This window comes from Equus asinus, chromosome 24 (genome assembly GCF_041296235.1).
Source record: "Equus asinus isolate D_3611 breed Donkey chromosome 24, EquAss-T2T_v2, whole genome shotgun sequence".
NCBI lineage: Eukaryota > Metazoa > Chordata > Mammalia > Perissodactyla > Equidae > Equus > Equus asinus.
In genome coordinates, this window is record NC_091813.1 from 47,470,903 (window position 1) to 47,483,298 (window position 12,396).

Here is a 12,396-nt window from a genome sequence, read left to right on the forward strand (position 1 = left end):
TTCTTTACGTCTGAAAAAGATCCATATTTCAAAACTGTTAGTCAATGCATGGCATGATCTTTCAGTTATATGAGTGCTGACCTCCTTGTGCTTCATATTTTATTAACTCCTAAAACAAGCTCACTCTGGGAGCCGACAGATAAGCCCCCTGGACATTCCATAAGCACATGCTGGATATCCCAGCACTTTCTGGTTTGAACCTCATCATGGGTAGAAGAATTTAAGCATCAGTGTATACTCTCAAGGCCACTTACTGAGATGACTGTGTTCTTTAGTTATTTTAAAGCATTTTTACATTTTTGTGTAATATCTCCCCCAAAATTTAGTGATCATTTTCCAATAACTCCAAAAGGTGTGTAAGATAAGTTAAAATGTTTATTACAGAAGAGATAGGCATCTGGGGGTGGTTTTGTTGAAGATTTAAAAACTGCGATTACTTTGATAATAAGAAAGAAATCATTTCTAATATGCTGTTCATTATTAAACATTAGTAAAGGAGACCTTGGTCAATACCAGTTAACAGATATTTTTAAAAAGAGAATTTCCCTAGAGGAGGAGTTCTTAGAGGAAAGGAGAGATATTCTGTAAATCATGTACAGCACTTAATTACACCGAGATTTAATAATTTCCATAGACACAGACCCAGGCTCACACTTTCCCAATCTTCTATCCTGTCTAGATTTACGTCCTCAGATTGGGGTCTGCGCTCTCTGACCCTCGTTTTGCAGTGTGTGGCCTGCCCAGCCTTTCCCACTTGGACTAAGATAGCACATCTTATCTATTTTTCTAGACCTCTTTGTCCGCTTAGACAGACCTCTGTCCAATTCCACAGTCTCCTGGAACTCCTAGCTTTGGCTTTTCCTGGCCTGACTCACTCTGGGGCACCCAAGGCCCAGTCGGGCTGATCTGCTGGGCATTCTCAGAGTTGCCTCCATTGGACTGGAGGCCTTGGGATTCCAAAATTGTGCTGTCGGTTGTAGAGGTCTCTTTCCTCAGTGTCTTTGACACAATCTCTTTTGGGGGTTGCTTTTCCCCTTCCTCTAAATGCTGGTGGTTCTCAGGGTTCTGCCCTAGGGCCCCGTTTCTCGCTCTGCACAGCTGTCGTGGGCAATCCCCGTGACTTCCCTGTCTCCCACTTACCATTTACGTTTACATGCTGATTCCTCCCACTTCCACATCGGTAGCCCAGATCCTTCTCTGGAGTTTCAGAACTGTGGATCCCTACATCTACAGAGGAACCTAGATGTCTCAGGGACACCTACAGTAGGGGCACGGGAGACAGGGGTATAGCAGGACGTTACTGTGGTAGGAATACATGAATCAATCAACAGATTCATTGCAAACTCTCAATTCATAATCCTTGTTGGACGCTTCCTGTGGATGGTCGTGGATAATTAGAATTGGTTTAGGATAGGCGGAGAGCTTGGTTAGGAAAGTAAAGCTACACCAATTACCTCCATTCCATTCATGTAGGATAGATTCGTTGACATTACTTTCAAAGGTCTTTGATGCTATTTTAAGAAATGAACATTAAATGGTATGAGGGCTCTGAAAAGAGGATGTCTAAAAATAGGCCAAAATATGTCAGCCTTTGTTACTTATATATAGATGTGGTTAAAAAGATATATGTGTAACCAGCAATCCGTTACATACCACAGACCATTTTTTTTCACTTCACAACATTATTTACCTTCTTATACATTTATCTTACCTCCCTTAATCATGCTATAACATTCCTTTTTTTGGGTCCCCTCAGTATTTAACAGAGTATCTCAAAGACAGTAGACACTCAACAGCTTTTTGTGTGCAAGGCTTGGCTCTTCCAAAGGTGGATAGTTGTTTTGACTAGTTTATTTGGATTTACCTCATGACAGTGGCTGCTAAGACAGTGTGTTGTCTTTAGATGACAGTTAAATTGAAAGATTTGATTCTGTAAGGCATCCTCTGCTGAGTTCACAGAACTGTGCTGACTCTGTTAAAGTTCTTACCATTTCGTGTTTTGCAATGATACCATGCTAAGGAACTGGCTAAGAGAACTGTAGGAAAACTGCAGAGCTTGTGTCCAGGCAGATAAGTACTGACAAGGACATTTATAAGCAGAGAATATCCGGGCCGGTCCCATAGCCGAGTGGTTAAGTTCGCGCGCTCCGCTTCAGTGGCCCAGGGTTTCACCAGTTCGGATCCTGGGTGTGGACATGGTGCCGCTCATCAGGCCATGCTGAGGTGGCAACCCACATGTCACATCTAGAAGGACCCGCAACTAAAATATACAACTTTGTACTAGGGGGCTTTGGGGAGAAGAATAAAAACAAAAAAGGATTGGCAACAGTTGTCAGCTCAGGTGCCAATGTTTAAAAAAAAAAAGAAGCAGAGACTATTCAATGAGTCACATCTGTCTGTTCAGTTAGGTGATAAACTACCAGTAAAATGCAAAATATGGTAGAAAATATAGATGGAAGCTAGAATTTTCAGATCCCTGGATGCCGTCTGATGAGTTACTATGACTGTCAAGATAGCAGCCATCCATAGTTCCAGAAGCAAAGAAATTAGATTAACATCTATTTTAATTGGATTTCAACTGGATTGGATGCATAAAATGGAAAAATCATAAAATGTACTAATTCAAATGGGATAGAAGTTTATTTCTCTCTCATGTGAAAGATGACTAGAGCTAGGCAATCCAGAGAGGTTTGGTAACACACCGAAATCACACAGCTTGATGGGGGTAGAGTCTGAAATTCATTATCTGAGAGGTTAAGATGATAACAGTACCTACCTCATAGAGCTACGAGGATTCAGTGCTAGCAAACATGTGCAGTAGTTAGAAAAGTGCCTGGCAACCAGTAAGTGCTCAGTGGGTATGATTTATTAATGTGAGGGAGCCACAGATGAATCAAGTGATCCATTAATAAATGTATAACTGGGGCTGGCCTGGTGGCGCAGTGGTTAAGTTTGCACGTTCCACTTTGGAGGCCCGGGGTTCGCCTGTTTGGATCCCAGGTGCCTACCTACGCACCTCTTGTCAAGCCATGCTGTGGCAGGCATCCCACATATAAAGTGGAGGGAGATGGGCATGGATGTTAGCTCAGGGCCAGTCTTCCTCAGCAAAAAGAGGAGGATTGGCAGCAGATGTTAGCTCAGGGCTAATCTTCCTCAAAAATAAAATAAAATAAAATAAATGCTTAATTAACGTCGTGATAACTTACACGGAAGAAGGATGCAGGGTACCGTGAAAGGATGTCTTAGGGGTTCCCAACCTGGTCTGGGGAGGACTCCCTTGAAGAACTGACACCCCAGATGTATCTGAACGATGAGTAGGTGTTAGCAGGGGGGCTGGCTGGGGCTGGTTCTAGTTAGAGAGAACGGACCTGTCCTGAATTGGGAGGGAGCATGGAGAAGAAATGAAAGGAGACTTGGTGCCTGGATTTCAGGTGATGAGGCTGGAGAGAGGGGGTGCCAGGAGGACACGGCAGGGATTTCGGTGTGTATCTGGAGAGCAATGGGCCGCCCCTCGTGAGGATGAATCGGTGCAGGAGTGTGTTGTAGAGCCGGCATCTCTGCCTTGTCTCCTGAGCTAGATGGGTAGTTTCTGACCTCTCTGAGGCTGGTGAGCCCCACGCGGGACTGCAAGCAGCTTGTTTTGATCTACCTCTGTCCCCAGAGCGGGGGTGAAGCTCAAATCGCTTTAAGAGATTTGCAGACTGCTTCAGTGATACATTGAATGTCAAATAATTAGGTGGAAAGAAAATTTATTTTGACTCAGACTCCCTTACCTACACAAAAGTATTCCTATAGCCCTAAACCAGAAGAGAAAACACATGGATCATCTGAAAACACTTATATTTGGCTCTGGAAACCACACAGATAAACAGCTCAAGGGGCAGGGTCACACGTGTGTCCTTGCTCCTGCACGCTCACCACTCACTCAAATTCACACTGTCCTCCTCTGGCCTCTGCTCAGGGTCTGGGACCTGGCAGGTGAAAGAAGGGTGGGTTTCCTGGGGGTGATCAAGCATTACTCCTTTATTTGGTGGTGGGTGGCCTAAGGTCGTTGAAACTCACATAGAGACTCAGGTTAGAGCTTGTTATGTTTATAGACCATTTGCTAAAAGTAAAGAATTCTGTTGCCAGTTCTTCTATAGATAGGAACATATCTTGTGAATAAAATACATAGACATTATTCAATTTTTTTCTCAATATTTTGACCAAAAAAAAATTCAGAAGAACAAAAAAATAAGAGGCCCCGGGGGCCAGCTTGGTGGTGCAGCGGTTAAGTGCACATGTTCAGCTTTGGTGTCCAGGGTTCACTGGTTCGGATCCTGGGTGTGGACATGGCACCGCTTGGCACGCCATGCTGTGGTAGGCGTCCCACATATAAAGTAGAGGAAGATGGGCATGGGTGTTAGCTCAGGGCCAGTCTTCCTCAGCAAAAAGAGGAGGATTGTCTGGAGATGTTAGCTCAGGGCTAATCTTCCTCAAAAAAATAAAAAATAAATAAATAAGAGGGCTAGCAATAGGACCAGACTAGGGATTACATGTGATCAACTATGTAACTGTGGAGTCTAATCGTCCCTGGCTTTTTTTGTAGAGAGTCCGTCCTTTAAATAAGTGCAGAAGTGGGACGTTTTACATATTCTAAAGTGCCAAAAATATCTCTTCGTGGAGCTCGCCAGGTCTGCAAAACACGCCTCCTTTTGAAGAGGAGAGTGCGGGAGCTCCATTAGCGGCCTTTGGGGGCATTAATAATTCAGGGATGTGCCCTCCGTCGTCCTCTTTCCCAGAGACAGAAGGGTCCACTTTAATGCACAACTGGGCAGCGGGAGGAGAAGAGGACAAGGACTGAGCAGAAGAGGAGACTGCAAACCAGCGCGACTTCCACCCCAGGGCATGGAAGCTGATTGTGAAAAGCTGCCCCGCTGCAGCTGCTGCCTTTTGAAAAATACAAACTGTGTTTTGAGCAGACACACCGCCCCCTTGTAGGGATCTGAGATGCCTGACAGGGCCGACTATTCCCTGCTCCCCTGCCAGGGGCTGCATCTTATCCAACTTGTGCGTGTGAAAGTTGATTACCTTTTTCATCAGGAAGCTATGAAAACAAGCTTGTTTTGTGATTTAATCTTAACTCATAGAAGCACTAATAATAAGTAAAAATTATTCTAAAAATTTAAAAGAATCTTCATGCATATTTTTGATATGTTGTTTTGACGGTATTAAGATATTACACAGATAAGTGGCTCCAAACATTTCCAGCACTTGAAAATAAAAAATGACATTTTCCCCTGAATTCTGCATTATAGAAGTAATGAAGGGGCCAGCCTGGTGGTGCAGCGGTTAAGTTCATGCATTCCACTTTGGTGGCCCAGGGTTCGCCGGTTCAAGTCCCCGGTGTGGACATGGCACCACTTGTCAAGCCATGCTGTGGTAGGTGTCCCACATATAAAGTAGAGGCAGATGGGCACAGATGTTAGCTCAGGGCCAGTCTTCCTCAGCAAAAAGAGGAGGATTGTCTGGAGATGTTAGATCAGGGCGAATCTTCCTCAAAAAAATAAAAAAAATCAAATAAAAATCTTAGAAGTAATGAAGAACCTGGAAATTAAAGTATTTCTGGGGAAGAAATCTTCCTCCCAGCAGAAAAGGCTCAGTTAGCAGCAATGAGTCAGCCTATGTGCAAGCCACAATCGAACTGGCTGAAAAATGTAAAATCAATGACAAATGCTGCTTTCCGTCATTGTTAAACACCTGCTGTGGGCCTGTTAGATGTTGGACAGTGGTAGAGAACAACCTGATTTGGCATCATCGTCACAGTTAAATAACTTAAACAGAAAAAACGAAAAGAACCTCATCCTGATTGGGCAAAGGAAGCAAAATGATTCATATTCAGTCATATCATATGAACGAGTTTGAGATCGCAGAAGCTACACAAAAAGAGGGCTGGGCGCATCATTTGGGTGTTTGGTTGCCAAGAAACTAAGATGTGGGCCTGCCTCTTGGAATTACAGAATTTGCTGCAGAGCCGTGGTCAGAGTGACCTGGAGGGTCCCTGAGATCTTTTAAGGGCATCTGCAAGGTCTTCCCTTTTCCAACTAAACATCTGTGGGAAGCCAAATTTTCTTTACGTACTTCAACCGGAACAATATATTGCAGCAGATCCCGCAGAGGCCGGTGGGAGAATCCAGCTGTCTTCTCTTAAACAGAAATTACAGAGGTTTGCAAACATGCAGAACAGGGGCACACTTGTCACTAATTGTTTTGGAAAATAAAGTTATTTTTCATAAAACGATGTTACTTATGTTAACATATAATGGTTTTGTTATTTTAAATGAGTGAAATAAATTCTTTACAAGTTTTTCGGTTTTTATTTTCTAATGCTGTAAATTGGAGAAATAGAATTCATATAAACAGAAAGCTTTGTGGGGTTCTCAGTCGTGTTTAAGAGTGTAAAGGGTGTTGAGATGAAGATTTTAAAAAGTCTGAGACCCGCTGCTGAAGAGGTATAGCTCATGGAACTGGAGATGGCGACCAGATCAAAACACAGAGAACACTGTGCGGCGGGCCTTGCAGGAAGAGCGGGACCCTGAGCAATGGGCGCTCACTCAGAAGGCGTGGATCTCAGGGGAAGGATTTACTCCCCGATTCCCCTCGGCAACAGGAATTCTTTGACCTTCCAACTCTATTTTTTGATGACTGTGTCTTAGCTCTCCTTCATTGACTCCATTGCTCCTTCTACTTCTCATACAGCTGCTATATAATTTACTGTTTAATCTAGGACACTCTTGAAAGTAAAAGGGGGGTGTTAATTATCACTATCTTCTTCATCCGGTTGAATAACTACCCTCCATGACGGGGGTGGGGGGAGTGGGCGGGGCCATGACTAGGGTGGGGCCAATCTGGACACAGATGGTGACCTTGATGGTGGGCGGAGACTATGCCCCAGGCAGTATAAAAACCCAGAATGCCTGCTCTCAAACTCACTTCAGAGAGAAGTCGAGACCAGGAGAGGCAGCAGGCAGACTTCAGAGCTGCAGGAACTCAGCTCAAAGTCTCCAGGTCAAGGTGAGCAATCTTTTCTATCTGGAATGTATTTCCACTGTCCCATTTCTTCCTTCTTGGCTCCAACTTATCTTTCCACTGCCTTTATCTTGAGCTTTAATGAGAGAAAAGGTCAAACTTATTTTTTGTCAGAGAATTTTTTCACCTTCCATTCTAACACCACCAAGTACATTTTTACATATTAACTTCAGGTCTTATATGTACGTGTATTTCTATGTGTTTTCAACTACAATGTATGTGTTTTAAAATTGTTCCTTTTTATTTTCTCACATTTTTAAAAGGCGTTTCTGTGTTTCCACTTAAATATACTTACCACTTTTCATAGCTGTATTGTCATTAACTGAATCGTTTCATTCTTGTTATATGAATAGATTGTTTTTTTGATCATTGGGGATCATAGACAACATTTTTTTTTTTTGAGGAAGATTAGCTCTGAGCTAACATCTACCGCCAATCATCCTGAGCTAACATCCGTGCCCATCTTCCTCTATTTTATATCTGGAATGCCTGCCACAGCATGGCTTGACAAGCCATGTTGTAGGTCCGCGCCAGGGATCCGAACCAGCGAACCCCGGGCCGTCGTGTGCGAACTCAACTGCTGCATCACCTGGCCGGCCCCTGATAACATTTTTTTGGTAGCATTTGTTTCTTTTGCAAGATTGTTTTCTTAGATACATTCCGAAGTGGATTAGGGAAGCTCTTTCAGATTGCAAACACCAGGTTCAATTTGCCTTAAAAAGTCGAGTTTTTGGAAAGGGTGATAGGGGATTTAAGTAAGATTAGGTTATCTCTCTTGTCGCTCAGCCAGGCCCAGACTCAGACTCCAGGCTCAGACTGCGTGCTGTTCAGAACTGGGAGGCCTCCAAGGACTCCAGGGTCATTGTGGGCAGAGAGCCTGTCTCTTGTTACACGGGCTTGTATCCCAGAGTCTGGCTGAGCACGGAAGGCTCCTAAGTGTTTGTTGGATGCGAATGAGGGAATATGTCCCAGGAGGTTGCAGTAACCCAGTTTCTCTGGGCTAACCTCAGCGGGGCTCCCAGCTTCCTACTCTAGCCCTCTGCAGTAATGCTGACATGGCTCCTTTTGCTGTCTCTGATTTGTTACTCCAGCCGCAACTGAATGTGTGGTTTGTGAATTGTTAGCAAGAAGTTCTGCTAGTTGTTATTCAGTGTAGGCCCTTTTTCGAGAAGATTCCTCACTTCACACCACCTCACAGACATTGAGCTGCCTTAAATGGCTGTCTTTGGGTCAGGGGCCTAGGCTGTCAGATGTAGCCCACCCAAAGCCGGAAACCCATGGAGGAAGGCCCAGAAGGGGCCCCAGGAATACCAGGGGTTCTTAAGCTTTGGGAGCCAATGCAGTAACTGGAGGGCGTGTTCCTTATCAGGAACACCTTTTTGGCTTGTGTCCAGGCATGATTATCTTAGAGAAGTTGGTGACAATGATTACAATATATTTTATTCACACTCACTCAAGCCTTGATCGTTTTCTGAGAGTGCTTTCAAGCATTTCATTCGAATGCTACTTTGTCCTTGAACTTGATTCTATGATGAGCATCTATTCATTTTGCAGTGGTTTTTGCTAGTTTTACTCACATATGGTAATTTTCTTTGACAGACTGAGGGCTCGTAGAGTCCCTTTTCTGGGATGGCTAGAGTAAGTTGGCTTTATTTGTATGATCGTATTTAGGTGCGGAAATTCTTTTTCTTGAACTGCAGTTGATCGACAAAGGAACTCTGATTAGGGCTGGAGACTGAACTTCTAGATCCTGTTAAAGACCCAGTTGGACTCAGCTCCCACAGAGAGAAGCTGTGCTCATAGCAGACAAGGCTTCACTTGGAAGTCTCCAGGCCAGGTAAGCTGCCCCACCAAAGAGACAATGTCCACCGTCCTATTTCTCTCTCTTGTGGTCACCTATATGTTGAATAGTTTTGGATAGTTTTTCTCATAGGTAGTGCCTTTACTATGATTCTCTCGTGACTTAGTGTCACCTTCGTGCATAAACTACAGAAAGATTTATATTATTTAATTTTTGTATTGGATTTAGGTATATCGTGATTATTGAAGAGCAGATCGTGTACCGAAGGCTCCTGATCACCCCCAGAAGCTAATAAAGGGCCGTTTCAGCTCAGTTCACAGCTAAACAGTGACTTTCAGGGACCATGGCCAGAAGTCTGAAAGAGGGAGTGACCTGTCCAATTTGTCTAGAACTTTTCTTCAAGCCTGCTTTTCTCTCCTGTATGCACACTTTCTGCTTTGATTGCGTAGGACGTTGGATGCTAGAAAGGGATGATCTGAAATTGATCTGCCCCATGTGTCGAGGAGTAAATAAGAAACTCCCTTTGTTGGAATTGAAAGTTAGCGAACTAACGCTTCTTGTCAAACAGCACAGTCCTCTGCTGGAGCTAAGCCTGCATGTGAGCGAAGAGTTCCTGAGGTTCCAGGAGGATGTAACCCTGAATACAGTCACTGCCAATTCCCTCTTAGTCCTCTCTGAGGACCTAAAGAATGTCTGGTGTGGGAAGATCTGCCACAACCGGATGGAAGATCCCCAGAGATTTGCCCACATGCCCTGTGTCCTGGGCACCCCAAGCTTCTCCTCTGGCCGCCATTACTGGGAGGTAGAAGTGGGAGAAGGGAAGGAGTGGGCTCTGGGAGTCTGCAAAGAATCGGTGGACAGAAAGAGGAAGAGCGGTTTCTCCTCTGAGCATGGCTTCTGGATCATCAGCATGAAAGCAGGCGCAATCTATGCCAGCTCCATCCCACAAACCAAAATTCCTGCAAGCTCTGGCCTTAGCCGTGTAGGAATTTTTCTAGATGTTGAGATGGAAGAAATCAAGTTTTTCGATGTTAGAAATGATGCCCTCATTTATATACACAGTCCTCTCACCTGTTTGGAGCCTTTGTGTCCATTCTTCCGTCCCGAGTTGCCTGGAGAAAGTGACCATGGTGCCTCCCTGAGCATCTGTCCTTGAAAAGTTCAGCCCTTCCTAAAAGCTTTCTGAGAGGTGAATGAGAAATGTCAGAATGACCAAGGATGAGACAATGAGCTGTGGCAGAAAGATTTAGCAGATGTTTTATAGATTTCATAGACTTTGCAGCTAAGCAATTTTTATTGATTTTGGGGATTTATTTTGTAGTGTAGTGACTGGAGTTGGCCACCCCTAGATATGTCTCTTTGGCATGAGGATTATTTTGGGCTGGTTACTTTTAAAATCTGCAAACAGGAGAGAAACTCTGAGAAGGAGAAGTTACCCTTTGTTAAGAGACATTTACATTTGTAAGGGAAATCTCCATCTGTAAAGGTGTCTCCCTCTCTGTACTAGGAAGAAGGGGGAATGACCTCATCTCTAGAAACTCTTATAAATGCAGAAGGCAAGGACTTAAATCTGCATAATAACCTTACTCTTTGTTACTGTGCTTTTCTGGTAATCTCCCATAACTGACTCCCTCCACCCCCAGCGGCGCCTTTGTCTTTAGCTGAGGGTAGTATTTAAGGGGAGAGCTTCTGCCATTTTGGCAAGTTGCTCAGTTTGCCTGAGCCTCTCCCATGTATACCAGTTGTAAAGCTTTGTTTAATTTTCTCCTGTTATTCTGTCTCATGAATTTAATTCATTGGCCAGAAGGACCCAGAGTGGATAGAGGAAATGTCTTCCTCCCGTACAGTAGACTTTGTAGCTAAATAACTATGGGATTTTAGGGAGTGTTATTAAGCACTCGAAACCTCAGTTTCCTAGTCTCTAAGTGGGAATAATTCTATCTCTCAGCCAAGCAGCTGTGATGATCAGAGACAATACTGTGCATTTATTTTGTAGTAAATACAAATGGGGAATTTTAGATTGAAGTTAAATAGATTATTAGATTTTTTGGATAGAAGCAAGGTCATTTCATTATTTTATGCCTTTTCTATAGTATAATTCCTGGTAATGACGGCTGTCTAGGGAAGAAGAATGAGACAGCCAGTGTGAGATATTTTGACGTGAAATTTCAGTGAGAGAGACAGAGGTGCTGGGAAAGAACAAAGTTTCTCATTTTTCTTTCCTTGAAATGAAGAACATTGACTGAGAAGTATATTGTTAATGATGACTCCTGTTGGCCTGTTGTGTGGTTGTCAAAGTGGTACGGTGTATGTGATAGGCAAAGGTGCCAGTGGGCTCAACCAGAGAATGTCAAGTTTCTGAACCTTCTGGAGTCAGTTACATAAGGAGGGAAATGACTGTTTGGAAGACTGGGTCCTTGTCCTTCTGCCCACCAGATGCAGTTGTGTGTGCAGAAACCCCTGCACATTCCGAGATGAAAGAGCATCTGCCAGCAAGCCCAAGCTTCAGGACATCGCTGCTGTTTTTGATTTGTAGGAATTCGGATCAACCCTGTTAGCTCATTAACATATATTCACCAAAAATTGTTTTCCAGGTTTCTTTTGAATTTATTTTTTAAATGTTAGAATTTTACATTTTATTGCAATTAAATCTATGAATATTTGATGATTCTGTGTTCATTTTGGTTTAGTCTTGCTCTCACATCCAATCTGAATTTTTTTTAATTTACTGAGTCAGCCACTTCCAAGGTGACATCTGCCCTAGAAGGGCTGGGTTGGGACAGGTTCTGGAAATCTGCCTTTGACTTCCTTTCCAAATAGACCCAGAATTGTCATCTCCTGTCTCTTTCCAACTCCACTGGGGTGATGGGGCAGCCCTCTTTGGATATTTTTTTTCTTACTCCCTTTTGATCTCTATGCCTTTATTTCAGCAGCCTCCTTGCCCTTCTCTAACATTGAGCCTGGGTGGGGTCCACCCTGACTCACCTTAACAGGGCTTTGTAATGTTGAAGCAGTTTTCTGAAACAATACTTATGAGGAACAACACACAATATTTTCTCTTTTATTATATTTCATTAGAAAAAAATGCTGGTCTCACACACATTTGATTTCACAACTCACTGGTAAGTTGAGAAGTGCAGTTTGAAAACCTGGGAAGGTCCCTGGGCTTCCAGACCCTTCCAGACCCTTTCTTCTGTCTTGAAATGCTAAAGAGAGGGCAGCTCCTGGTTCCCTATGACTAGAGGTAACAGCTTGCCTTATTTTGCATATTTTGGCTTCTCTCAAAGATTCTTCCTCATGGAGATTTAAGTCCAAGCTTCCCTGCATCCCAGCTGAAGGACCTGAGTGATTTTTTTCCTCCTCAATCATTAGAGGAAAATGTCAGTGGCCAATGATTGGCCTGGTTTCTTTCTCCCATCTGATTGAACCGCTGTGGCCCAGGAGAACCTTGATAGGGGCTGGGTCACATGCTCATCCTGTTGTCAGTCGGTGTTTATCCTTAGCGAAATATCTCACACATCCGCCTC

The 12,396-nt window shown here is 43.7% G+C and overlaps 1 non-coding gene across 1 annotated transcript; it reads left to right on the forward strand.

Moving 5' to 3' along the window:
• The first annotated feature begins 6,966 nt into the window (after window positions 1-6,966).
• Window positions 6,967-11,536, forward strand: LOC106847085 (uncharacterized). The gene is made up of 3 exons (XR_011497838.1): window positions 6,967-7,053; window positions 8,769-8,905; window positions 9,098-11,536. It is a non-coding gene; the product is annotated as an uncharacterized protein (transcript).
• Window positions 11,537-12,396: the final 860 nt, after the last annotated feature.